This window comes from Mesoplodon mirus, assembly GCF_964341445.2.
Source record: "Mesoplodon mirus genome assembly, chromosome: 2".
In the NCBI taxonomy this organism is placed as follows: domain Eukaryota; kingdom Metazoa; phylum Chordata; class Mammalia; order Artiodactyla; family Ziphiidae; genus Mesoplodon; species Mesoplodon mirus.
In genome coordinates this window covers 150,719,460-150,745,420 of record NC_138977.1, presented here as the reverse complement: position 1 = coordinate 150,745,420, position 25,961 = coordinate 150,719,460, and the positions used below count along the sequence as shown (strand labels likewise).

The 25,961-nt window shown below is 37.0% G+C and overlaps 1 protein-coding gene and 1 pseudogene across 25 annotated transcripts in view; one reads left to right on the top strand and one right to left on the bottom strand.

Annotated features, from left to right (window-relative positions):
• Positions 1–25,961, top strand: part of ANK2 (ankyrin 2) — a 710,377-nt gene that overhangs the window by 395,125 nt on the left and 289,291 nt on the right. The window lies entirely within an intron of this gene.
• Positions 790–24,698, bottom strand: LOC309798667 (peptidyl-prolyl cis-trans isomerase A-like; annotated as a pseudogene). The gene is made up of 2 exons: positions 24,525–24,698; positions 790–1,316 (listed from the first exon to the last, which is right to left on the bottom strand). The product of its transcript is annotated as a peptidyl-prolyl cis-trans isomerase A-like (transcript).

Here is a 25,961-nt window from a genome sequence, read left to right as displayed (position 1 = left end):
CATGCACATGTCCCCTTATCCCCTCCCTCTTGAGCCTCCCTCCCACCCTCCCTATCCCACCCTTCTAGGTCATCGCAAAGCACCGAGCCGATCTCCCTGTGCTATGCTGCTGCTTCCCACCAACCAACTATTTTACATTCAGTAGTGTATATATGTCGATGCTACTCTCACTTTGCCCCAGCTTCGCCCTCCCAACCCTTGTCCTCATGTCCATTTTCAATGTCTGCCTCTCTATTCCTGCCCTGCAACTAGGTTCATCAGCACCATTTTTTTTTTTTTTTTTAGATTCCTTATATATGCATTAACATACGGTATTTGTTTTTCTCTTTCTGACTTACTTAACTCTGTATGACAGACTCTAGGTCCATCCGGTAATGTATTTTTAACAACTGTTTCATGCTTAAGTAATATTAGTTTTCAGGAGATTTCACATATTTTGAATGACTGTTATCATTGCTTAAAATTTATTTGCTTTATTATCTTACATCCTGGCTGGAAGCTTTTAGAAATAAATTATAAATAAATTCTAGACTCTGAACATAAATTTTCTCAATGTAATATTTTCATTGGTACTCTTTTTTGTTTGTTTGTTATTTTATAATCATAAACCTAAGTCTGGAAGCCAACTAGACCTGCCGGGATATAGGAAAAGAGGGACCTTGAAGAATTGCAGGGAGAGCCTGAAGATTACAGGATGCTGCCTGCTGGTGGGGGTGGGCAGGCACTCTCCTGAGCTACAGGAGGAATGACCTGGTGATTTAGTTAAAACACAAGTCAAATTTATTAGGGTCATCCACAGTGTACAATTGTGAGCTTCTTCCTCGTCCTGCCATTCCTTGACCCAAAGTGCTCCATGGCTTCCACTATATACCCTCTTTCGCGTTACCTGCATGTGCCACCCAACCATTCTGTCTTGACGGTGCAAGTGGAAAACTGGGAACTGTTTGTGTTGGCCCGGTATTTGCCATGGACAAGATGCCAGGACTCTGTGATTCAGGAAGAAGTTTGCATCATCAAATTTCTCCCCCTACATGGACTTGCCACTAGTGCCATTATCACATACAAACCCCAGAAGAATTCTGTGAAAGCACCAACCCTTACAACAAAACCCTTTCTCCCCAGAGCTCAGAATGCAAGTATTTTGCTGTCTTTGGAACTTTGTCTGCAAATAGCTTGAAGGAAACGTGGCCTAAGGTCTCACCCTTGACTGTGATGTCAAAGAACAGGGTGGGTTGACCTTGGCTGGGTGTTGGTGTTGGTGGCATCTGCAGAGCCTCATTATACTGTTTTTGAAGATTTAAGTGCTTCGAGAATTCCTAGAACAGCGTTGTATGCTCTCTATAAGAAGTTTTAATTCACTCATGAGTGTTGTTCACTGGATAGGTTTAGGGCTGATAAATTGCTATGTCAGCTATCCCTTGATGCTGGGATACTGCAGTCTGTGTAAAACCTGAGCTCAGGGACTCTGGGGTTCTCCGGAGGTGTAGGCAGCTCCCTGAGAGGCACAGTTGGGTCACTAGGAGTTTTTCACAGGAGCCTCTCTGGCTATGTGAGGGGGCCTTTCATTAGCGGTTGGCAACAGTCACAGTTCGTCTAGGAATGAGCAGATAGCGGTGGTGTTTTAGCATATGCGTGTCCATGTGAGCAGAAACATTAGCATCTTCCTTAATTTTCAAACATAATTTTAAAGTGGGGACTTCCAGAGCACACCATCGTCAACAACTGGTCTCACATGCCTAAAAACATGATCGCAGTGTTGCTTTAATGAGCTTTATGTAACAAAGCTCAAAAACCTCAGAATATTAATCTTTTACAAAATGTTATTTAGAAAAGAAGAACATTTTATGTCTCCAAAAGACAATGAAACAGAAGACAAATGACCTGAGCTGGAAAGGCAGCTAACAGTTATCTGTATTTGGGTCTTTTACATTAGTTCATGTGCCACAATTTGTTACACAGACATCATTAGCACCATATTTTACAGATGAGTAAACTAAGGCTCAGAGAAGTTGGATGACCAGATCATGAATTGGAATACAGTCTTTCTGGCTCTAATGTCCATGGTCTTACCTATCATGAGTCCCAGTTCTGCTAAAACACATGATTTGATTGTTCTGAGCCATAGTTCTGCTCTAGTTAATTATCACAGCATAACAAACCAGCAGAACACTTAATGGTTTAAAACAATTTAGATTCTCTCATACTCTAGCAGGCTCGATCATCTTTTTTTCATGGTGGTCTCAAGGAAGCATTCCAAGAAGATGGAAATGAAAGTTGCAAGGAGCCTTAAGACCTGGGCTCTGAAAGTCCCACAGTGCTGCTTCACCACATTCTATTAGTCAAAGCAAGTCACAAGGCCAGCCCAGATTCAATGGGTGGGAAAAAAAAATTTGTCTCCTGATGGGAATGGCTGCAAACATTTTATGACCATGTTTAATTGGTCACTATTCTTTTCTGTTTTTAATTTTTAATATGTTATATTATGTTGCATTATTACCAAAGCACTAAAGAATGTTAGAAAATGACATTTTATTTTTTAATTAAAAAAAAATTTTTTTTGCGGTACACGGGCCTCTCACTGTTGTGGCCTCTCCCATTGCAGAGCACAGGCTCTGGACCCGCAGGCTCAGTGGCCATGGCTCACGGGCCCAGCTGCTCTGCGGGATGTGGGATCTTCCCGGACCGGGGCACGAACCCGTGTCCCCTGCATCGGCAGGCGGACTCTCAACCACTGCGCCACCAGGGAAGCCCAATATTTTAGATTCTTGAATATGTCTCCTAATTTTGTCCTACTTTACCATTGTGAAGGAGCATGAAGATACCTTGAAAACCTATAAATAGAGCCCTCTGTAATCTAAGGTGTTACAGAAGATGCTAGATTTGCAGTTGAAAGGAACTTTTAATAGATTAAAAAGAGATGAAAAAGAAATGTGAAACATAATCTCTAGTTCATAGGGCATAGGAATTTTCACCTAGACTTACAGAGGCATTAATAATTTTCTAAAATGCTATGAAATGTGAATTTTTTGATTGTTGTTGTGTAGAATCAAGCAATAAGTAAAAGCTGTGTGAAGTCAAAGTCTTGCCATCCTTCAGATACTTAATACTATTAGATCCAGTGCTCTCATACCAAGAAGTCTGTGGAATCATATTATGGACATGGAATGGTCCTGGCTAATGCAGAAATACCTGCTAACTCTAAAGGCTTTCCCCCAATATAAGATTTCTCAGTGACATCCTCTCTGTCTAAGAATTATTCTAACCTTGAATATGACTTTCATAAAAATACCAAATAATTGATAAACTACAATTTTACATAATAAATTATTACTCTTAACTCCTTCTCCTTCCAAAATCTAATTTCTTTTGGCATCTCAAAATATTATTGCGGTGTGCTAAAATGAGTTCTAAAATGGAAAACCTAAATGGTGCTACAAAAAGAGATATCCTCCTGAGATTTCTTTTCTAAGAGGAGGCTGCCTGAGATTTGGGAACTTTATTTAGGAATAAGTTCTTGAAAATTAACCCTGAGTGATCTGTTCTTAAATGGCGCCAGTAACTGACATTGGAAGGATTTAAAGTTTCCTTTTTTTGCGTTTTGGTTGTTTTTTGGTTTGTTTTTATATAAGTTTGTCTGCTCAAATTGCATCCTGTATGATAAGATCTGGGGATTAGAAAATACATGGCCTAAGCTACAGGCATATTCTGTTTTGCTTATGTAATGTTTAAAAATTGACTTAGTTGTCAATATTTTGATAGAAGATTTTACATAAAAGTCTGAAATTCCAGCTTCTCTACAAAAATCAGAATATCTGATATATTTGGTATAGCACAGGGAGCTCAGCTCGGTGCTCTGTGGTGACCTAGATGGGTGGGATGGAGGGAGTGGGAGGGAGGTCCAAGAGGGAGGGGATATATGTGTACATACAGCTGATTCACTTCATTGTACAGCAGAAACTAACACAATATTGTGAAGCAATTATACTCCAATAAAAAAAATAATATCTGATAATATTGGGCCAGCATTCCCACTTGAACATAATGGTTTGAAGCTGAATAGAAGTTGCCCTCTTTAGATGGGGCATATGCAATCTGGTCACCATCATCTCCACTTCCTATGCTTACCTAACCTGCAAATGCCTGTGTAGGCATTTGAGCTTGAGACAGCGAAGGAATTATGGCTGAAAGGATCCAAACATCCCTGTGATGTCTGATAGTCAAAGACTTTGGGGGCTACAACGGGTGTCAACGGTATACAAGTAACAGAGTATGGAGACCATCAGGTGTATGGGTGCAAAGAGAAAAAAAGAAACTCCGTCTATCTGCCTCCTGAACTACAGTGGTATGGATTCTGCCTGTCTCTGAATTATATCATAAAACCTGATTTTGGCAGTAATATTTCAGCACAGATTGCACCTGCTGTTTTAAAAAATACTTCTTATCAGTCATCTTTAGCATCATATTGAAATGCAGACCAACACAGCATGAAATTTTGACTTCTCTCTTATAAAGCTACAAAGGATAAAAATATATATAGGGCTTCCCTGGTGGCGCAGTGGTTGAGAGTCCGCCTGCCGATGCAGGGGACACGGGTTCGTGCCCCGGTCCGGGAAGACCCCACATGCCGCGAAGCAGCTGGGCCCGTGAGCCATGGCCGCTGAGCCTGCGTGTCTGGAGTCTGTGCTCCGCAACGGGAGAGGCCACAACAGTGAGAGGCCCGCGTACCGCAAAAAAAAAAAAAAAAAAAAAAAAAAAAAAATATATATATATATATATATATATATATATATATATATATAATTCCAAGTTGCCTTGAATTCTGAATTCAGGAATCTAGGCAAAAAAAATAGTAGTCAAATCTTTTGATCATATTTTGGATTGGGACAGCGTTTATAAGATGTGTTCCTTGATATCTCTCTATTTCTAAATGTTATGTGTTCTGCCATGTTTGTCATTATTAAATTTTTCCCAGAGTATAGTTATGAATTTCATGCAAATTGGCAATTTTAAGGGTGATTAGAAAGAAAAAATTACCAAATGTCTATAGTTCTCCATTCTGAATCAAAGAATGGATCAGCATGAATAATTTTGAAAATTATAAAAATTAGTTTTTAATAACACTAGCTAACATTCTTGTTAGCTTATTACATGCCAGTATTTTAAGTTCCATGTTAATTAATTCATTTGTTTCTATTAGGTAGCCCTACTTAAAAAAATTAATTAGTTTTTGGCTACATTGGGTCTTCGTTGCTGCGTGCGGGCTTTCTTTAGTTGTGTTGAACGGGGGCTACTCCTCGTTGCAGTGCACGGGCTTCTCATTGCGGTGGCTTCTCTTGTTGTGGAGCACGGGTTCTAGGCACATGGGCTTCAGTAGTTGTGGCACACAGCCTCAGTAGTTGTGGCTTGCGGTCTCTAGAGCACAGGCTCAGTAGTTGTGGCGCATAGGCCTAGTTCCCCTGTGGCATGTGGGATCTTCCCAGACCAGGGCTCAAACCCATGTCCCATGCACTGGCAGCTGGATTCTTAACCACTGTGCCACCAGGGAAGTCCAGCCCCACTTTATAGATAAGAAAATTGAGCCATAGAGAGGGAATAAAATTTGTCTAAATTCACAGAACACAGAGATCTGTTTCCTGGCAGTCTGATTTCCAAGTCTTCTCTTAATCACTCTTCTCTACCTCCTCTCTGCTGGTCTCTCTCAGACACACATTCCAGCCTCCACTGAATTTCACAAAGGCCTGTTTTCAGACATTGTAATAATGTGCAAGAGTCTAAAGTGTACTGGGCTTCTGGAACGTATTGTATGAAACTTAAGTAATTTTCATCATAGGTATTATAATGACAGATAAAAACAAGATTCATCAATATGAAGACTGGTAGAATCTTATAAAATAAAATCATGTTTTTCTACTCTAAACATTATTTTTCTACTCTAAGATGGTTTGAATAGAGTCAGTGTACATTCTCAAAGTTACTTTTAAAATTTGGTAATGTACAAAGATGAAAATTAAGGTTAGAATATTTGGATTTATTTAAAGTAGTGTCTGACTATAGGATTAAAATCCATGTGGTCAAAGTCTATACTATACACAAGAGCAAAGTTATATATAGCACTTATCACAGTGCAGAACTGCCCTTACTCTTGATGGTGGGGACTGGGGTTTAATAACTATTAAGCTTAATAAATATACGGAAAAATTAGTGAGAAGTAACTTGATATAGAGGCAGAAACAATGGTATAAATCCTTGCTAATCAAAGTGTATCCATAGACCAGAAGCATGGGCATCCCCTTGTAAGAAATGCATAATCTCAGATGCCAGCCCAGACCTAGGGAATCAGACCTATATTTACATCAACAGGTGATTCATGTACACACTAAAGTTTGAGAATCACTGGGCTAGAGATATTGGATTCTGCCAGTAATTAGTTGTGCAACCTTGAATAAGTCACTTACTATACCTCTATTTTAGTTTCCTCCTTCCTTGCAACTTGCTACATTGATTCTGGACCAGTTAATTCTGTATCTTCATTTAGTTGCTTGGAAAATAGAGGTAGTAACAATACTTACCTCATCCTATTGTAAGGATTAAATGAAGTAATGATTAAAAGGTGTATGGACCATCCTTCACATAGTACGCAGTTAATAAATGCCTGCAATGGTTATTTTAGTTATTGTTTATCTGATGTACTGTATTACCTTACTGATCACATGGCAAGTGAGATAATACATTTATTTCAGAATTCCCTATACTTATAAATAGATACGCTTTTTTTTGCACATTTTCAATTTTATGAGGCAATACAAAATTGTTTTCCCAAGTTGTACCAATATAAATATGCTTTTAAATTGAAGTTAAAAGGAGGAAGATTTTCTAGTTAAAGAGCCCAGTGGAGGAAACACTGGAGTAGGGATTAGACAGACTATACTCTAGTCCCATTCTCTTGACCTTGGACCTGTCAGTTGACATCTTTGGATTTCATGGATATTATATGAGAACATAAAATGCTACAAAATGCTTATAGTACTATTTTATAGATTTTATAGAACTGGCAAAACCCAATTATTATGCATTTATTATCTTAATGATGAGAAGTTGTGTTCAGATGACTGCTCTTTTGTGGCACTGTATTGGGTACTTTTAGAAGCTTCAGAAAATCATTCAAATTATTAAATTACTGTTTCAGCCACACATATATACCCTAATTGCCTATATCTAATCCCAAATCCATTATTTCTTTAGGAAATAATTTGTTATTTGAAAATGTAATAGCTCATTTATCAAAGCTTCAAATAAAAGTCTGCTGTCTTCTCCTCTTTCTGTCACCTTATTGTCTAGGCACTATGTGAGCACACTGGCTGAATCATTGCAGGCACACAGTAAATCTTCATTGAGTGAAAGACAGTGACTTCACCCTAATTGTCTGCTCTCCATTGGAAAACTCTCTGAAATCTGTTGCTTCTCTTTTCTGGGTATAAAGTTTATAGCAAAATATCAACTCTACGATAACCAAAAACTTAAGTGTTTGGAGTTGACTAATTCTTCTTTGCCTGAAAAACCTGTCCCAGATTCATAATCAACTTAGCCAGGGTTTATGTTAGACCAGAGTATATTATGAAACTTTTATAAATGAGTAGAACTTCTTGGACCTTTCTTCATTTGCTGCCTTTATTTCTCTTTCTCAATTAGTGATGGTAAATTTTCCTGGTGAACATGTGGCCAGCACATTTAATAAATATTTAAATTGAATTGAATGTTAAAGTGAATGCAAATTAAGTTGGGTCATTTTTTTCTGCTTATTTTAATACATCTGTAAGTCATATCCCATTGAGGTACTCTGTGATTCAAAAAAAAAGAGTTCCGCAGCAAGCGAAGCCACCGCAATGAGAAGCCTACATACCACAACAAAGAGTAGCCCCAGTTCACCGCAACTAGAGAAAGCCCATGTGCATTAATGAAGACCCAATGCAGCTATAAATAAATAAATAAATAACTTAAAAACATTTTTTTAAAAGAGTGGTTTCTTAAAAAACATAGGAATGCTATTTTGCTTGTCATCAGATTTACAAATAAATAAAGACTTTTCTTATCAACATATCTCTGAGGAAAAGGCTTTGTGTCCTTAGAAAAGAGACAATCTCAAGGGAACCATGTTTATATAAAGTTTAAAAATTTGGACATTTATATGAAGAAAGATCTTTGGTTATGGATTCAAAATGATTACTTCAGCACTGAGAGGGCCAGAAAAAATTTACTGATCTGGAGACGAGTGTATAGCTCGTGTGTGTGTGTGTGTGTGTGTGTGTGTGTGTAGCTCTTGTGTGTGAATGTGTGTGTATATGTGTGTGTATGTGTGTATGTATGAGTGTATGTATGTGTGTATGTGTCTGTGTGTATATGTATGTGTGTATATGTATGTGTGTATATGTGTGTGTATTTGTGTATGCATGTGTTTGTATATAACTCTTGTGTGTTTGTATCTTCTTTTCTACTAGCAGCTTTTAAAGATATAATTGACATAAATATTTAGTGTGCATATTTAGTGTAGTGTACAATATGATAAGTTTTGACATACGTATAAACCGTAAAGCCATCACCACAATCAAGATAATCAACATACTTAGTTATCTTTGGATTGATGGAGGTGTTTAACTGAAATGTCAAAACCAAATCCCATCTCTTCTCCAGAAAAAATTTTTACTATTATATTGAATTTTAAAATTAAAATTAGATTTGTGTACCTTTATTTGTGTTTGGTCACAAGCACTGTTTTTGTAAATACAGTTTAGATGTAAGTATATGTTTAATTTAGTGTGGCTGCAATTCATACTGTAGCGTGACTGGCTTCAAGTGGTGTCTAGGCAGAACAGCATCACTGCTAGATTCAAAGCAACAGGTGAATTTAAAGAGCAATGACACATCAGCTAAGATCATGTGCCATGTGCTAATCCACAGGGCTCGTGAAATGGAACATCAGGTCTTCCATAACGGGAGGTGGGAACTGTCTCCCTCTAGTCTTGGGATTCCTCCAATATGGAAATAGTGTTCTGATACTGGGTGACACTTTAATGCAGTTGTTGCTCAGGACTTTTTCACAGAGGAAGGTTTATATTGATTTTCTTTTTCTCAGAGAAGAGACTTACTTCTCTCTGGCTGTCTTCTCTCTGCTATGCTGACACTTCTTCAACATATATCTTTATTGTATTACCTGTTTTTTCTTTTGTGCCTTTTTTTCTGGCAGCTTTTAATTTTGGTTAGATACTCTAAGAACTCTGAAATTGTGCCTATATAGGTGAAAATGAAGGATCCACAAAACAATGGCCCTGTTAATTTGAAGCCATTTTAATGATGAGTTTGGGTAACTGGGAGGTTTGCCTGAAGATAGGGAGTGTTCAGACCTTGAACTATGTTTTGGCATGTCCTTTCCCCTTATTATTTCTCTCTATTATTCTGTTGTCCCCAGCAGTAGACATAAAATGATGGGGATCAGGGAAAGAGTCTAGATTAGAATAGGTGAATCAAATATTGTAATTTTCTGATTATAAGTATGTTAATAATTCATCTATAGAAAGTCAAATTCTTCAAATACTAAAAGGAGAACCTCAAATATCAATTAGATTGGTTAGGACCAATTGTGAGAAAATCTGCACCACTACTAAGTTTTTTCTAAGATTTTTCTGCTCACCTCCTTCAGGCCACCACCACTGCATATTTTTTTTTCCTTCTGCTTTCCAGGAACTATGGAATCTTTATCCCTTGCTTTAGTTTCTCATCTTAATACATTTATATTGTACATGTCACTGTCTGTGCATGCTCACATTTATATTCTTCTATAGTTTTTGTGTATGTGGCATTTTGTATTTGTTAACTGTAATTGAGGCACTGGCAGATGGAAACAACATCTGGATGTCCAAATTTTCTTAAACCTCACCAGCCATGGATACAAATGATGTCAGTTTAATAGTCACATGTCTTATTTTATGACCCATACCCCCATCTCGCTCTCCTGAGAAGTCTACTCTCCTTGCCCTCATTCACCACTCTTGTATTTTGGGAGGTGGGGTCTCTAGGTGGGATCTAGCACGTGCTCATGATCAAGTCTGGTGAGCTATTTCATCGGCTGCCATAAGGCGTTTGAGCACATCACTCCTTTTCTTCCACTGCCCACGGCTCTGTCTCCAGGTTCCACTGACACAGCACCAGTGCCCTTGAGGTACCAAGGGACTGATTGGAACTCATTCCCCACTGTGCTACACTGAAGGGCGGCCACAGTAGTGTAGCTTGTGTCCCAGTGTCTTACAGAGTTCATTCCAATTCTTTCTATAAAGTTCAAATATGAGAGGACTCAGGAGCTTATAAGGAGTTAAATATCTGTGACAGCTGCCAGCTCTTCCTGTTTTATGAAGACGACCTTGTTATGACATAAATCTTCTGTGTCTCACTTCTTTTTCCATTTGGATGAGTTTTTTTTTTTTTAATTGCAGTATAGTTGATTTACAATGTTGTGTTAGTTTCAGGTGTACAGCAAAGTGACTCAGTTTTATATATATATATTCAGTTTTATATATATATTCAGTTTTATATATGTATATATATTTTCTTTTCCAGATTCTTTTCCATTATAGGTTATTATAAGATTGAATATAACTCCCTGTGCTATATACAGTAGGTCCTTATATATCTATTTTGTATATTGTAGTGTGTATCTGTTAATCCCAAGCTCCTAATTTATCCCTTGACCCCCGCCCCCTACTTTGGAAGCCATAAGTTTGTTTTATGTGTCTGTGAGTCTGTTTCTGTTGTACAAATAAGTTCATTTGTAACATGTTTTTAGATTCCACATATAAGTGGTATAATAATATTTGTGTTTCTCTTTCTGATTTATTTCACTTAGTATGATATTCTCTAGGTCTACCTATATTGCTGCAAATGGCAATATTTCATTCTTTTTTGTGACTCAGTAATATTCCAGTGTGTGTGTGTGTGTGTGCATGTGTGTGTGTATGTACACACACATATACACACACACATATATATTGTATATATATAGTATATATACATTCCATTATGTGTGTGTGTGTATATATATATATATATATATATATATATATATATATATATATATATATACACACCACATCTTCTTTATCCATTCATCTGTTGATGGACACTTAGTTGCTTCCATGTCTTGGATATTATAAATAGTCCTGCTATGAACATTGGGGTACATGTATATTTTCAAATTAGAGTTTTCATTTTTCTGGACATATGCCCAAGTGTAGGATTGCTGGATCATATGGTAACTCTACTTTTAGTTTTTAAGGAATCTCCATACTATTTTCCATTGTGGCTATACTAATTTACATTCCCATCAACAGTGTAAGTGGGTTCCCTTTTCTCCATACACTCTCCAGCATTTATTATTTGTACACTTTTGGATGATGGTCATTCTGACTGGTGTAAGGTGATATCTCATTGTGGTTTTGATTTGCATTTCTCTAATAATTAGCGATGTTGAGCATCTTTGCATGTGCCTCTTGGCCATCTGTATGTCTTCTTTGGAGAAATGTCTATTTAGATCTTCCCCCCATTTTTTAATTGGGTTGTTTGTTTTCTTGATATCGAGCTGTATAAACTATTTGTATATTTTGGAAATTAATCCTTTGTCAGTCGCATCATTTGCAAATATTTCCTCCCAGTTCATAGGTTGTCTTGAACAACGTATGTTTGTTCAAGACAACAAACATGTTTGTTTATGGTTTTCTTTGCTGTGCAAAAGCTTTTCAGTTAGATTAGGTCCCATTTGTTTATTTTTGCTTTTATTTCTTTTGCCTTGGGAGATTGATCTAAGAAAGTATTCCTACAACTTATGTCAGAGAATGTTTTGCTTATGTTTTCTTCTAGGAGTTTTATGGTATCATGTCTTATATTTACATCATTAAGCCATTTTAAATTTATTTTGTGTATGGTGTGAGAGTGTTCTAATTTCATTCTTTAACATGTGGCCATCCAGCTTTCTCAACATCACTTGATAAAAAGATTGGATGAGTTTTTTTGTTTGTTTGTTTACCAAAAGGCTCACTACTCTCTTCATCATTAAATTAATTAGTTAATTGACTGATTCATCTATCACTAGAACCAGTGAAAACCCATAGTAACAGTGGCTTAAATGAGAGAGAAGTTCATTTCTCTCTCACATAAAATAATTTGGGACTGGTAAGGTACTCCACTGGGTCAGGAATCCAGTGTCGTTTTATCTTTTGGCTCTGTCATCCTCACCGTGAGGCTTTCACCTCACAGCCTGAACTAATGACTCATGCTCTAATCATCATATCTAACAGAAAGGGGAAAGGTAGGGAAGGGTATTCATGCCTTGTCATTGAGGACATTTTCAAAAGTTGCAGTGGTCATTATTTAAAAAAAAAAACCTATTGGTTATCACATAGTTACATTATTATACTTGGCTTCAGATGAAACTGAAAAATATAGCCTTTATTATGGCAATAGAGAGAATAGCTGTTGAGGAATAACAAGTGGGCTTTGTCACAATGGTCATGCAAATAGTTTTCTGGACCACCCACTAGCTGACCTTGGGCCAAACCAGTATTAACTGGCTCCAATGCCATCATGGGCTATTTGATTTGGCCCTCTCTATGGCAAAATATTACCACTCCTTTAATTTCCCTTCTAGCTAAGATTGTCATTTATAGAATTGTCCAGCGCCACTTTTCCTTTTCCTTTTTTCATTGGACTTGCTCAAAGTAAGTCACTCATTCTCTCTCTGCTGTGCTAGAATTCTCTGTATGATGTGATCTTTGCACCAGATTGTACCAGATGGCACGCTTTGATGACAAGTATTCACTCCCCTAAAGTCTGGCCACAGAAAGGTATGTTTCTGATGGGGCCATCTGCTAGAGTTAATAGTACTCATGCAGATTGTTTATTGTGGACTTCTAGACACTCAGCACGTAATTCTTTTTTTCTAAATGAGTCCTAGCTTATGTTTTTTTCTGGTAGATCTGGCTGCTTCAAGCTGTGATGGTAAGAATAATAGATTCCAGAATGCAGTTGTGCCCAATTTACGCAGCTTGGGAATATTTTCCTATCAAAGTTTACTCTTTTTCCTAATCCAAAGGGAAAATAAATCAGGATCAATTAATGTTAGGTCATTTTTAGAGGTATCTGCTTTTGATACATATTTATTTCAGGAAGCATTGTATAGTTGAAAAACTTTCTAATTTTTGCCTAAGGCTGATCCTCTTTGAAAGGATATTAATTTTCAGATACAGTCAAGAGAAATTGTGGACATAGATTCAGGAACATTCATATGCTGCAGATATTTGAGGACTGCTAATTATCTTACCTTTTAGAAAGCTAGTTTTGAAATTTGGGTTAACTGTTGGCTCAGAGAAAAAAATCAAAATATCTATAGATGTTTTTCTTTTGCACATACACATAAACACATATATACACGTATGATTTGAATAAAGTGATAAATAAGGCCTAACATCTTAGTGATCAATAAGTTCTAGCCATGTTTCAAAGTTTCCATTTCTTTTCTATGTTTGCTTATATGTGTAATATGTGTTGAATCTATTTTGAAAAATTAAAAAATAAAGATGAGCAAAGCAAAGCAAAACAGCAGGAGCAGTGCTTAGAAGGAAATTTATGTCCTTGAATGCAGTTTAAGAAAAGAAGATCCAAAATCCAATAATCTAAGCTTCCACCCTAGGAAGCTATAGAAGGAAGAGCAATATAAACCTCAAGCAAGCAGAAGAAAAGAAATAATAAAAATTAGAGCAGAAGTCAATGAAATTGAAAATAATAAAACAATGTAAAAAATCAACAAACCCAAAAGCTGGTTCTTTGAGAAGACAAAGTTGATAAAATTCCAGCCAGGCTAACCAAGAAAAAAGAAGAGAAAAAACACAAATTATTAATGTCAGAAATGAAAGAGGGACTATCACTACTGATTAAAAAGACAGTAAAGAAATATTTTGGAGACTTCCCTTGTTGTCCAGTGGTTAAGAATCCGCCTTCCAATGCAGAGGATGTGGGTTCGATCCCTGGTCGGGGAAGATCCCACATGCCGCGGGGCAACTAAGCCCACGTGCCACAACTAGAGAGAAGCCCGCGCGCTGCAACAAAAGGATCCTGCATGCCGCAACGAAGATCTGCTTGCCGCAACGAAGACCTGATGCAGCCAAATAAATAAATAAATATTTTTAAAAAAAGAAATATTTTGAACAACTTAGAGGAAATAGACCAATTCTTTGAAAAACATAATCTGCCAAAACTCATACAAAGGGAAATAGAATAAGACTTATCTGAATAAGCCTGTATCTATTAAAGAAATTAAATCAATGATTAATAACTTTTCAACAAAGAAAGCATCAGGCCCAGATGACTTCACTGATGAAGTCTACCAGACATTTAAGGAAGAAATAAGATCAGTTCTCTATAATCTCTTCCAGAAAATAGAACCATTCTATGGACCAGCATTACTCTAATACCAAAACCAGAAAGGACATGATGAAGACACATTTAAGTGAAAAATTTACAATATAGATACAAGATAGATTGAATGTGGACAATTCCCAGGTTTTTGGCTGGCTGTTATTCATGGAAGTTGCTGCTGCTGGGGAACACGTGTAGTGTGAGAAGAGAGAAGACTCCAGGACAGTTTGGAACATCTGAGTTCAGATGATGGAAAATGAGTCCACCCCACAGAATACTGAAGCCTAGCTAAAATGATGGGAGGAAGAACAGAAGATTCTAGAGCCAGAACTGAGGAAAGAGAGTTTTCCAAAAGAGGAAGGAATATTCAGTTATATGAAATACTGTTAGAAGGTCAAATAATATGAAGACTGACAACTCTCTATAAGATTTGGAAGCATGGAGGTCACTGGTAACTTAGTAAGGTATTTCCAGGTGTCTTGAAAGCACATAACTAGACTGAGCTGGATTTCTAGAACATCCTCTTCTTTAGCCTTCTCATCATTGTATTGTCCCCAGGAATGACTTCATTTTCTTTTCTGCTCCAAGTTATTTTCCCCTATCTGTCTAATTTTTCTCCTCCCTTTGAGCCAAAAGAAAAGTGTGACACATGGAGAGGGGAGACAGGGAGAATGAAACAGGACAAAAGAAAAAGTTAATACAACGTATATTCAATATATAATTATTTTGTACCATCCTTCATAGAATTACTTTTCCTCTTTGTTAGATTTACTTAATTTACTTACCTTCCTCTACTTAGGAAAATCAATAATAAAATATTATCTGTTTCATCAAACCCATGTGACTACATCCTTGTTTTGTCTACTCCTGATGTAATTAAATCACAAATAGAACTTTCTTTGCAACTTAATTTGCTGTAATCCATCGCATAAAATGAAATTGGCCTTAATCTGGAACACAAATACCGTGACACGGCTTATGTCAAGATGACTTGAACTTTTTCACCTTTTTTCACTTCTTTAATTTTTTATAATGTTCATATAAGAAAAGATGTGGCATTAAATGCTAAGAAATAAATGCTTACGTGGTCAGGAATTGATTACATTTGATAGACTTTGCTGTACAAAGGCATCAACTGTTTTAAAAATTGTGTTATCTAAGACTGAAGATTTCTTCTAAGTAGAAGACGTTTTTTGAAATAAATGTATATTAGTGATTTTTTTTTTACCTAAGGGGGAAAAATTCCTCTTCATTTGGTGATGTTTTAATGGCAATTTTTGAAAGTAGTCAAAATTGCTCCAGTAATGCATCATCATGAATATACTGTAAATGACTTAAATAGTTTAGAATCCTGCTTAGCACTAAGCAAAATCCAGTTAAAATAGTGCTTAGTACTTTTGAAGCACATAGGATCTCTGGAAATGCATTACTGAATATGATTTGTGCCTTGAATGATTCATCATCATTTAGGAATATAAGTTTTATTGCCAGTGTTTTAAAAGTCAGCTGTATAAAGTTGATAGAGTATACACGTTAGATATATCCATTTGTAATTTTTTAGGATATTGTATAAATATCTCATGGAATGTTTACTTAAATATAAAATAAGGGGAAGATGTTTAAGCCTAGTTTTGTAATAAAAGACAAATATTTGGATTTTAGGAAGTTAAAAAATATTAGTTGTCATTTGTGTCCCTGTCCTCCTACATGCCTCTTATTCTTTCCCTTAGAAGACAGACAAAATGCTGACTTGGGCAGTACTTTTTAAAATATCAAGGGTCTCAGAAACCTGGGGTGTGATGAGTATTTGCTAACGTTAGGAACAGATTGAAGGGTAAACCTCCTTTGTCCGCATTTTCATTCCCCAGCCTGTTTCTTTTTTCAGTAGTAAGCTAAGAATGTAACCCCTACTTAATGTTCCTGTTCCCTGGGTGAAATGCTATAGTCCTTTTTCCCAAAAGTTAGTGATTTGTGATTTTGATGGAGACATTGTGGGAATTCTGGGTTGGCAAATGAGAAGAAAAAGAAAAGCAGATTTTGCCTTTAAAAAAAATTTGAAAACCTTATTAACACAAAGAGCTTTATAAATCTAGACAGTTTTTTTGAAGAAGAGAAAAGAATTGTGAAAAACATGTATAATTGAGAAAAAAACTGAAGGAGAAGGCAGGATCATTAAAAAAAGCAAGTGAAGTGAGTCTTATGATTTAAAATAAGTGAAATAAAATATAATGGGTGAAGGTGAAGAACATAATTTTGGTAATAAACGTAGTACCTTGGAACCCCTCCAGCAGTGTCTGGTTAAGGACAATGAACAGCAGAAACAGGAAATAGCTAGATTCAGTATACTCAGTGGTTAGGGTGATATTAGAAAATGGCTCCAGGAAATAGGTGATAATCCAAACAGATTGAGAGGGTCTAATATGCATGACAGCGGTGTCCCAGCAGACAGGTAAGGCATGGAGTTGGAAATCCAGGAGGAGAGTCATTCTGGGTATTCGGTAGAATGATGGGCAGTTGGTAACAGGCAACTCTTGTCAGTAGGTAGCACTTTTGAAGTCATAGGCATTTTACCAACTCAGGTTGGGATTAATTTTGACATCAAAGCATAAGCCCAGTTATCTAAACTGAGATGTAAAAGTGAGTTGGTTCTGCATTTTGGAGAATTGGAAATGAATTCCTTAAACCCTTCTTGCCTTGGGACAAGATTAGCAGAATTTGAAAGTGAACATCAAGTGGCCTTTGCTGTGGGGTTGGGAAAATTGAAGACTGTGAACCAGGCAAAACCTTATCAGTTGGTTTAGGAAGAAGTAGTGACAGAGGCTGGGCATATGAAGAGAGGGTTAAAAGTAAGAAACAGTTTTAAGTCCTACAACAGGAAGATGGGATTTTGAAAAGATTGGATATGTGAAATAAAATTAACCAGAAATTGATCCAAGACCTAAACAGACTATTTCAAGACTCACTCATTATAAGGCTTACTATTGAGACTTAAAAATATACATGAACTAATTTTCCATTTGGGTTTGATGTAAGCATGAAAGTTAAATTGTGAAACAATTTTTGTAAAAATAGTATTGTTCTAGGACGTGATTTGCTTCAGAAATTGCACATCCAAATTAAGAGGTGAATATTCTAGACTGATTCTGCCATGATGTTTAGAAATGTTCTTACTCTAAACAAAAACCTGACTATCTTGTATTAATCAAATGTGTGTAAGATTAGATCTGACAATGCATATTAGTATACAGTTTGAGACTGCATCAACAAATAATTTTTTAAATTGGTTATAAATATATTGATCTAACTTAGAATGAGGTTAAGAGAAATCCTGGGTTGGGATTTGACAACTGACAACCTATAAATATATTTCTTGTCTGCAAATTTTACTTGCTTTTTTCCATTTCTATTTTTATTTTTAAGAAACCTGCACAGTATTTTAATTTATAACCTGCATTAGATTCTTCTAGTTTAATGTTACATTATATGGCTTGGCAGAGAGGATATTTCCTATCTCTCTTCTGCAATAACAGAAAAATATCCACTAAACAAAAAAATGCATATAACAAGCATTAAAGTTGTCCTATAAACCTTATGAAAACGTTTAGTTCCTCAAATAATATTTTAGAGCAACTGGATTTAATATCTTTCATCCAGCAGAGGGCTAGCAAACTCTATCAATTTCAAGTTACACACATGACTACAAATTTATATAGTTTATTTCAGTTTTCTAGTCGTTTGTTTGTTTAAGCACCAGACCCTTTTCTTAAAATGGAGTTTTCCAACACATAAGGGAGATGCACATGGAGCTGCTTTAATTTCAGAAGGACCCCCGAGCTGCCTCTGCAGAAACCCCAGTGAGGTGTGGAAGATAATTGAAACCCTCTGCTCTGATTTATCCGGAAATACTCTTCCAAATTCAAAGTCAGCTCTTCTTGAGTATAGTCGTAAATATTTTTCCCTCCGTAAAAATCCTAATGCTGACACTGCAGGGAAAAAATATAAGCAGAATAATGTTCAAGTTATGAAAGTGCCTCATACAGGGTTTTGTCTTCAATTGTAGTTCCTACTGTGTGGTTATATGTCTTGTTTGTTTTTGTTTTGTTTCGGGAAAGATGGCATCTTTATCTCCAATCTTTTGAGTGAAAAAGGCATTTATTTTGACAAATTTTCTTCACAATATTTCATAGGTGTGCCAAACTGATGGACTGTTTGACTGTACTTCTAAAACTATTCCTGTAACGGGACCAGTTTTGCCCTTTACTAAAACTGAATTTTAGGGATTAATTATGAGAGTGAAAAAACATTCCATCTCTTGCCTATTTGTTACTTTGCCTTGGTAATAAATCAATTTGCAAAAGAAACCATTACAGAGCCTTCCATTTGGAACTATGCCTACCTCCTAGCCAAATGATAATTGTTCTTTGCTTTGTTTTTCCATCAAAATGAAGCTTTTGTAGGATGTCCCTTTATTCTGATTGAGGCCTGGTCTAAATCTTTGGTACTGAATTTACTTAAGTATTATAACTGTAAAGAGCTGTGCTTTCATAGGGGCTAATAAATACTTTCCAAGGCACATATGTTGTCTCAGTCTGTTCAAGCTACTATAACAAAATACTACAGACTGGGTAGCTTATAAACAACAGAAATTTATTTCTTCTAGTTCTGGAGTCTGAAAGTCCAAGATCAGGTGCCAACATGGTCAGGTGAGATGAGGGACCTCTTCCAGGTGCAGGCTTCTCCTTGTATCCTCCACTGGTGGAAAGGAGGCATGGAGCTCTCTGGGGTATCTTTTATAAGGGAACTAATCTCATTCATGACCTAATTACTTCCCAAAGGCCCACCTACTAATACCATTGCATTTGGCATTAGGATTTCAAGGTGTGAATTTTGGGGGTGGGTCACAAACATTCAGACCATAGCACATGTTCATTGACTTTGCGATTTATTCTGTTACAAGGTTTGTGTTGGATTTCATTATTACCATATAGTCTTAAGAAGTGTGAACATATTATTGGTGTTGATTAACCAAAGTGATCAGCATTGTCCTTCTACACACACTATTTTGAGGGGTGATCCTATCTCATTTCCTATTTATTCCCTGTTTTTCTGTTTTACAAGTCTACTCTCCTTCCCTTTCATGCTTTTATATTCATGGTTTTTTTTTCTCAGAACAATAATCATAGTAGTTACTACTTATTGAGCACCTACTAGATGTTTTACATATGCGAGTTCTCTTGGTTCCATTTGATAGACATTATCTCCACTTATACAAAAGAAGATTGAGGGGCTTCCCTGGTGGTGCAGTGGTTGAGAGTCCGCCTGCTGATGCAGGGGACACGAGTTCGTGCCCCGGTCTGGGAGGATCCCACATGCTGCGGAGCGGCTGGGCCTGTGAGCCATGGCCACTGAGCCTGCGCATCTGGAGCCTGTGCTCCACAACAGGAGAGGCCACAACAGTGAGAGGCCCACGTACCGCAAAAAAAAAAAAAAAAAAAAAAAAAAAGAGAAGATTGAAGTCTTTGTAGGCTAGATAATATACCCAAAGTTATAAAGCCCAAGTTGGAATTCAAAACCCAAACTCAAGACCCTTTACCACACAAAAGAAGCTCTATTTTATAACATTATCAAAGCTATTATTTTTATCCCTTAGTAAAAAAAAAAAGGTGGTTAAAGTGGAGAACCAAAAACAATGATACATACATACTTTAAACTTTTTTTTTTATTTGAAACATATACATTGGAATTCTTTTACCAATGGTTTGATGTAGGATCATAATCTTTCGTGTAAGAGTGTTTTGTTTGGGCTTCCCTGGTGGCGCAGTGGTTGAGAGTCTGCCTGCCGATTCAGGGGACACGGGTTCATGCCCCAATCCGGGAAGATCCCACATGCCGCGGAGCAGCTGGGCCCGTGAGCCATGGCCGCTGAGCCTGAGCGTCCGGAGCCTGTGCTCCACAACGGGAGAGGCCACAACAGTGAGAGGCCCGCGTGCCGCAAAAAAAAAAAAAAGAATGTTTTGTTTACGAATTTCCCACTGTTTGGGGCTTCACCTTATCTTTTTTGAATAAACAATACCTACTTAAAGGTATTGTTTCATCTATATTTTCCAGTTTAGCTTTTTTTTTTTTTTGCGGTTCGCGGGCCTCTCACTGTTGTGGCCTTTTCCGTTGCGGAGCACAGGCCCCGGATGCGCAGGCTCAGCGGCCATGGCTCACGGGCCCAGCCGCTCCGCGGCATGTGGGATCTTCCCGAACTGGGGCACGAACCTGTGTGCCCTGCATCTGCAGGCAGACTCTCAACCACTGCGCCAACCGGGAAGCCCCAGTTTGGCATCTTTTAATTAGAGTCAGAACTTAAAAGACACTTGCAAAACAATCTGATTGTAGAATTTCTAGATTTACAAAGCTGCCTCCCCAATCTTTTACATTTATTTCAACCATACCTATAATTCAACAGCGATATTTGTTAGGGATTCATCTTTATCAAGTCCTTACAAAGTATTTATATTAATTTTCAAAAAGCCCACAACTCTTTTACCCATATTTCATAAGTTTCATTTAAATCACATAATTGCAATAACAGTTACAACTGGGATGAAAAGGTTAGTAATAAACATACCTAGCTCTTGGGAAGCATACGACTTTACTGGTGGGTGAAGAATGTACACATAGTAAAGAAAAGCTATTAAGCTACAAGCTTTTAATACGGTGGCCATCAGTCAGTATGCAGAGGGAATGGAGACATTCTGCTAAGTAAAGGTTTGTTAAGAGAACTTCTACTCTATGTTTAAAAAAAAAAAGAAAAGAAATAATTATAATGTTCTAAAGTCCTAGAGTACATATTGTTTCTACAATTCATTTGATGCTTATATTGCTCATTTATCTAACATTTATTATTATTTGTTCTTATGCAAAGTAGTATAGTTTGGTGGAAAGGTACAGAAAAAAAATGAAATAAAACTAGTTTGAAGAGTTTGGATTACTTAACTTCCCAACTAAGTGATCTTACTTTGGGGGACCAGAACTGATTTTTTTTTTTCTTTTAATTCACCTCTTTTGTGTCAGGGCCTTGTTCATAGTTCCATTACTTCAAGTCTTAATAAGTCTGTTTCTCTGCTCTGTGGTTTCTGCTGTATGCTTGGTTGTCTTTGATTACATGCTGGGCATTGTTCTTGCAAAGTTATTTATGTAGATAATTTGAGGTCAAGGATGAAGGTAACTTCTGCAGAGAAGATATATATTTACTTCTGCCAGGGTCTGTGGTCACAAATGCTTTGGAAATCACCCTAACCAAGTTCAAGGTTTGAGCTTTGTTGAAAATCCAGGCAATAAAACCTCTGCTGGAGAGCAGGTTATTTATTATTCTACCCCTAGCTTAAGAATATAGCTTTTTGAGATCTCAGATAATTGTGGGGAGCCCCCCTGTTAGACTCTGCACCTTGTGTAGACATTGGTCTTTGATTTCTGCCCTCTTGCTCATGAAGTTTTCAAAATGAAAGTTCAAATTTTCTAGGAAATACACTCAGGAAACAAAAGGAGTTTTTCTGCTTGTTTATCTCCCAGTGGTTCCATTTTCCTTCAGTTTTGCCTAGGAATTCCTTATTATCATGTCAGCTATTTGTTGCTTTTAATAGGAAGTTATTTATGTTTTATCCAGCATGCTTAATGTGTTTCATTGGGAGGGTGGGTCTGAATGACCTGGCTCCTATTAGCTGGAAACACATACTGTACAGTGCTTAGTATTTCCATGATTGATTTGATTTAGAAGTGATACAAACACCATGTCACATAAAAGGCGTTACTATGCCTTACCTCTGAAAATGTGGTTTCCAAAGAAAGTTTGATTTAATTTTATACTTTGGCTTCCATATTCGGGGACGATGACTTTGCATGAGTAAGTATAAAATGAAAAGTGCTGGTCATGCTTAAAGCAAGAAACACTGACTGCCTAGCAACAGATTTTATTTATAAGTTAATTAAACAGAGGTTGCAATAAAAAGAATATCTTATGTGAAGCAGTTCATGGACACTCAGTGGGGCAGGGAGGAGACAGTTAAATACATGTAGTAGCGTCCAGAAATAATCCAGACCTTTATAAAAATTGCTAACTACCCATGGATACATCAGTAGCACTTTAGAGCACTTCAGTTTTCTGGTACCATCAATGCAGCCATAAGGGGATTGTTTTTTTGAATGTCTGTGTTATTGAAACAAGATATTTTATAAGTCTTTTATATTTATTGCAGTATCTACTACACAGAAACTGCTGGGCATGGCATTGGTTGTTGAAATTGCTGAAAGTGTTTATGTGTATGGTTTAATGATAAGGGCATAGGGTTGGAAAATCAGAGATGCGAAGTGTCTATCACTGATTTGATATTTGATCTTCAGCAGATTTGATTATACTCTAAGATTACATTTTGCCATCTTTCTACAGTTAATTTTGAAAAACAATGAGATCTTTTTTTGCTAATAATTTACTGGCCAGGAAATACTGAGTTAGAGGGCTATAATTCATGGTCCATAAAAAGTGTAGAATAATAACCCAGTCATTTAAAGCTACATTTACTGGTTAAGCCTTACTGATTTATATGCAAATATAAATTATTTCATGAAAATTTAAGACACCCATGGCTTAAATTTGGAGTCACATAAAGAATAACAATTAAAAAGAGTTTTGTCACAACCAAGAAAGTAATCTTTTTTTGTGTCTAACTAAAACATGTTCTATCAAACTATCCCAATAACACTTCTATAATTGACATTATGCAAATATAAACCTTCAAGTATTGATCAGACTTCTCTCTCTCTTACCAATAAGTTGTTTCCTTTGCGATGCTAGAGCTACTAACAGATAATAATTCCTGAGTAAAAAAAAATTCTAAAATAAAAATATAAATGTTTTCATGGCTAATAGGCACACAGAACGTCTTCAGGGGTCTCCAGGATTAACAGGCTTGAGACTGCATTTTTACATTTTAACCACAATTCAGTACTCTTTATTTGACCAAAACAAAAGGGCTAAAAAATACGCTCACAGGTTTTATAAAAAGCTGTTACGAACCCCAAAGGGAAGTTTTATGTTTTTTAAAACACAACAGTAAATTTTCAGTAGGAGTTAGAATTTAACCCCAATATTTCAATCTCTAATAGACTATGGGGCTTTCTTGTCCAGGATCAGTATGTTTTTCAGAATAAAAGTTTAATTATGAGAAGAGAGTGGCCTTGAGGAGACATTTGAAGATATCTAGAAATAGTTGGAAACTTGGAACCAGGCATGTGAAGCTTGTGAAGCAGCTTTCTAGTCAAGATCTGAATATTCGTACTTCCAGTCACTGCAGATTTTACGAAGTGACTGAGGTGTTGCCGGAAGTCTGAAAATATATAACCGCTGGATTTTCAACTCCACGAGGGCAGGGACTTTGTCATTTTTACTACTAGATCCCCAGTGTTCCTTGACTGGCCTTCAGTAACTGTATTCAATAAAAAGATGGCACCAGAGACAGAAGCTGTGCAGTAACAAGATGAGGACAGGGAGAAAGTTTTTATTTTAAAAGCACACTTTAAGATTAATTCCTAGGCTTTCAATCCAAGATACCATTGAGTAAATTAAAAGGAAGGAAGATTTTAGCATTGTGGGGCTTTTCTGATTCCTGAATGAACTTGTTTCTTTTTTTCCTGTCCAACTGAGCACAGAGAAAATAAATTTGATTAAGAAGCCTCAGTGAAAGGATTTTCTGTCAGAAGAGTTTTTCACAATGAGCAAATCCAACCCATGTCCACAGACTCCAGTTTATGCAGGCGAGGCTAAGGCACCGGCATCTTTGTCCATCTAAATTCACACTCTGGGAATGAATGATTGGTGATGGAGGTTGGGAGGACGCAAGGAGAAATAGGCTGTCTCTCTTTTTCTTCTGAACTGGGCTTTTTCAATTGTCTTTTCTCTGTGCCTTTCTCTTACCTCTGCCCGTTGCAGATGTAACTGCTGCCAGTAATCCCCTGACCATCCTCACCGTCATTATAGAGCTGAGACCTGTGGTCACAAAATGCTATCTATATTTATGACCTACACTTTGTGTGGCTTGATCTTCTTTATGTGTAAAGGCATCTCCAGAGGGAAGCTTTTCACTCCTTGTCGGCTTACCATTGTTACCAGCTGAACATTTCTGGGAAACCTCAGAAGTGCTATGAGCTTCTTTCAGAGGCTGGAAGGTGGGGATCTTGAGACTGCTTTGCTTCTCCATCCTGAGCTATGGAAACCCTCTGTTTCCATTCCTCAGGCAGAAGTAGAAGGAAGATACCTTTTGGGTATTCTAATTTTAATGAAGTCATCTCCTTCAGAAACTGTTATCAACAGAAAGTAAGATCTATTATATTACTAGCAAGCTCTGCTTTATTAATTCATGTTATCAAATTGACTTTTGGATTTGGCTTCAGGTAAAACAAATTGGGTGGTGATATATCAATGTAGTCACTCGCTAGGTTTGCTTTACCTTACCCTGACCATTCATTAGTCTCAGAACACACACAAATTTTTAAATATGGATAAACACCGTTGAACTTGAGTAGAATGAACTCTTGGTTCATAGTTCAAGTGAGCAGAGCCTTTTTTGATTCTGGTTAGGTGATGTTTTAACTGTCTTTGTAGTGTATCTGCTTCTTTTCCCACTTACCACCCACATTCCATTTGTGGAAGAGTGACAATATATGCTATTTAATTGCATAGCCGCTTCTCCTGGGTGAGGCTGGGGAGAGAGCAGGGGGATTAAATTGCGTATGGCTAGCTCAGTTGTTATTGAACAACATCCTGACTGATGCCTGATGTCTGCAGAGGATTTTCTTTGGATTCTGATCAATGGAATGCTGGACACTGAGAACAGCAAATGGCCATTTTCTCTCCTGTCTTTAAAATGAAGTATGTCCTCCCTGAAGGGTGATCTATCTAAGCTGGATCTCAAGTTTAAATGTAAACGACAGTGTATTCCTTACTTTGAAGGCAGACACAAGCTTATCCCATTGATGGCCAAGATGCTTTGTGAAAGGAAACAGCTTTTGTTACAAGTTCAAAATTCAGCCAGTATTATATCTCTGCTGGAGGCTTGATGGGAAGACTCCTTTAATGTGGTACGAGCATCATTTAAATGGCCGGGAGCTCCTGGGACTGGAACCTGGTGCCCTGTCTCTGCAGAGGTCAGCTGGTGAGTGTGTGCCGCTCTCTTTCTCCAGAAAACTGATACTGATTTTTTTCCCATTCAAATAGAAATTATAGGAAAGTTTGAGCAACACAAATATACAAGAAGGAATGATTTTAGGAAATTATTTTCTCAACAGTTTACTACTGAATAGGTTAGTTGTATAGGAATAGGTTAGTTGTATAGGAATGTCTAATCTGCCTGGTGCTCCAAAAAGGATTATGTGGTCTTCGTTCATCTCATGTGGGAGCAAAATTTTCTGTGATTGAGAAAAGGATAAATGAAAAATCACATGCTAAAAAAGAACTTGTGATT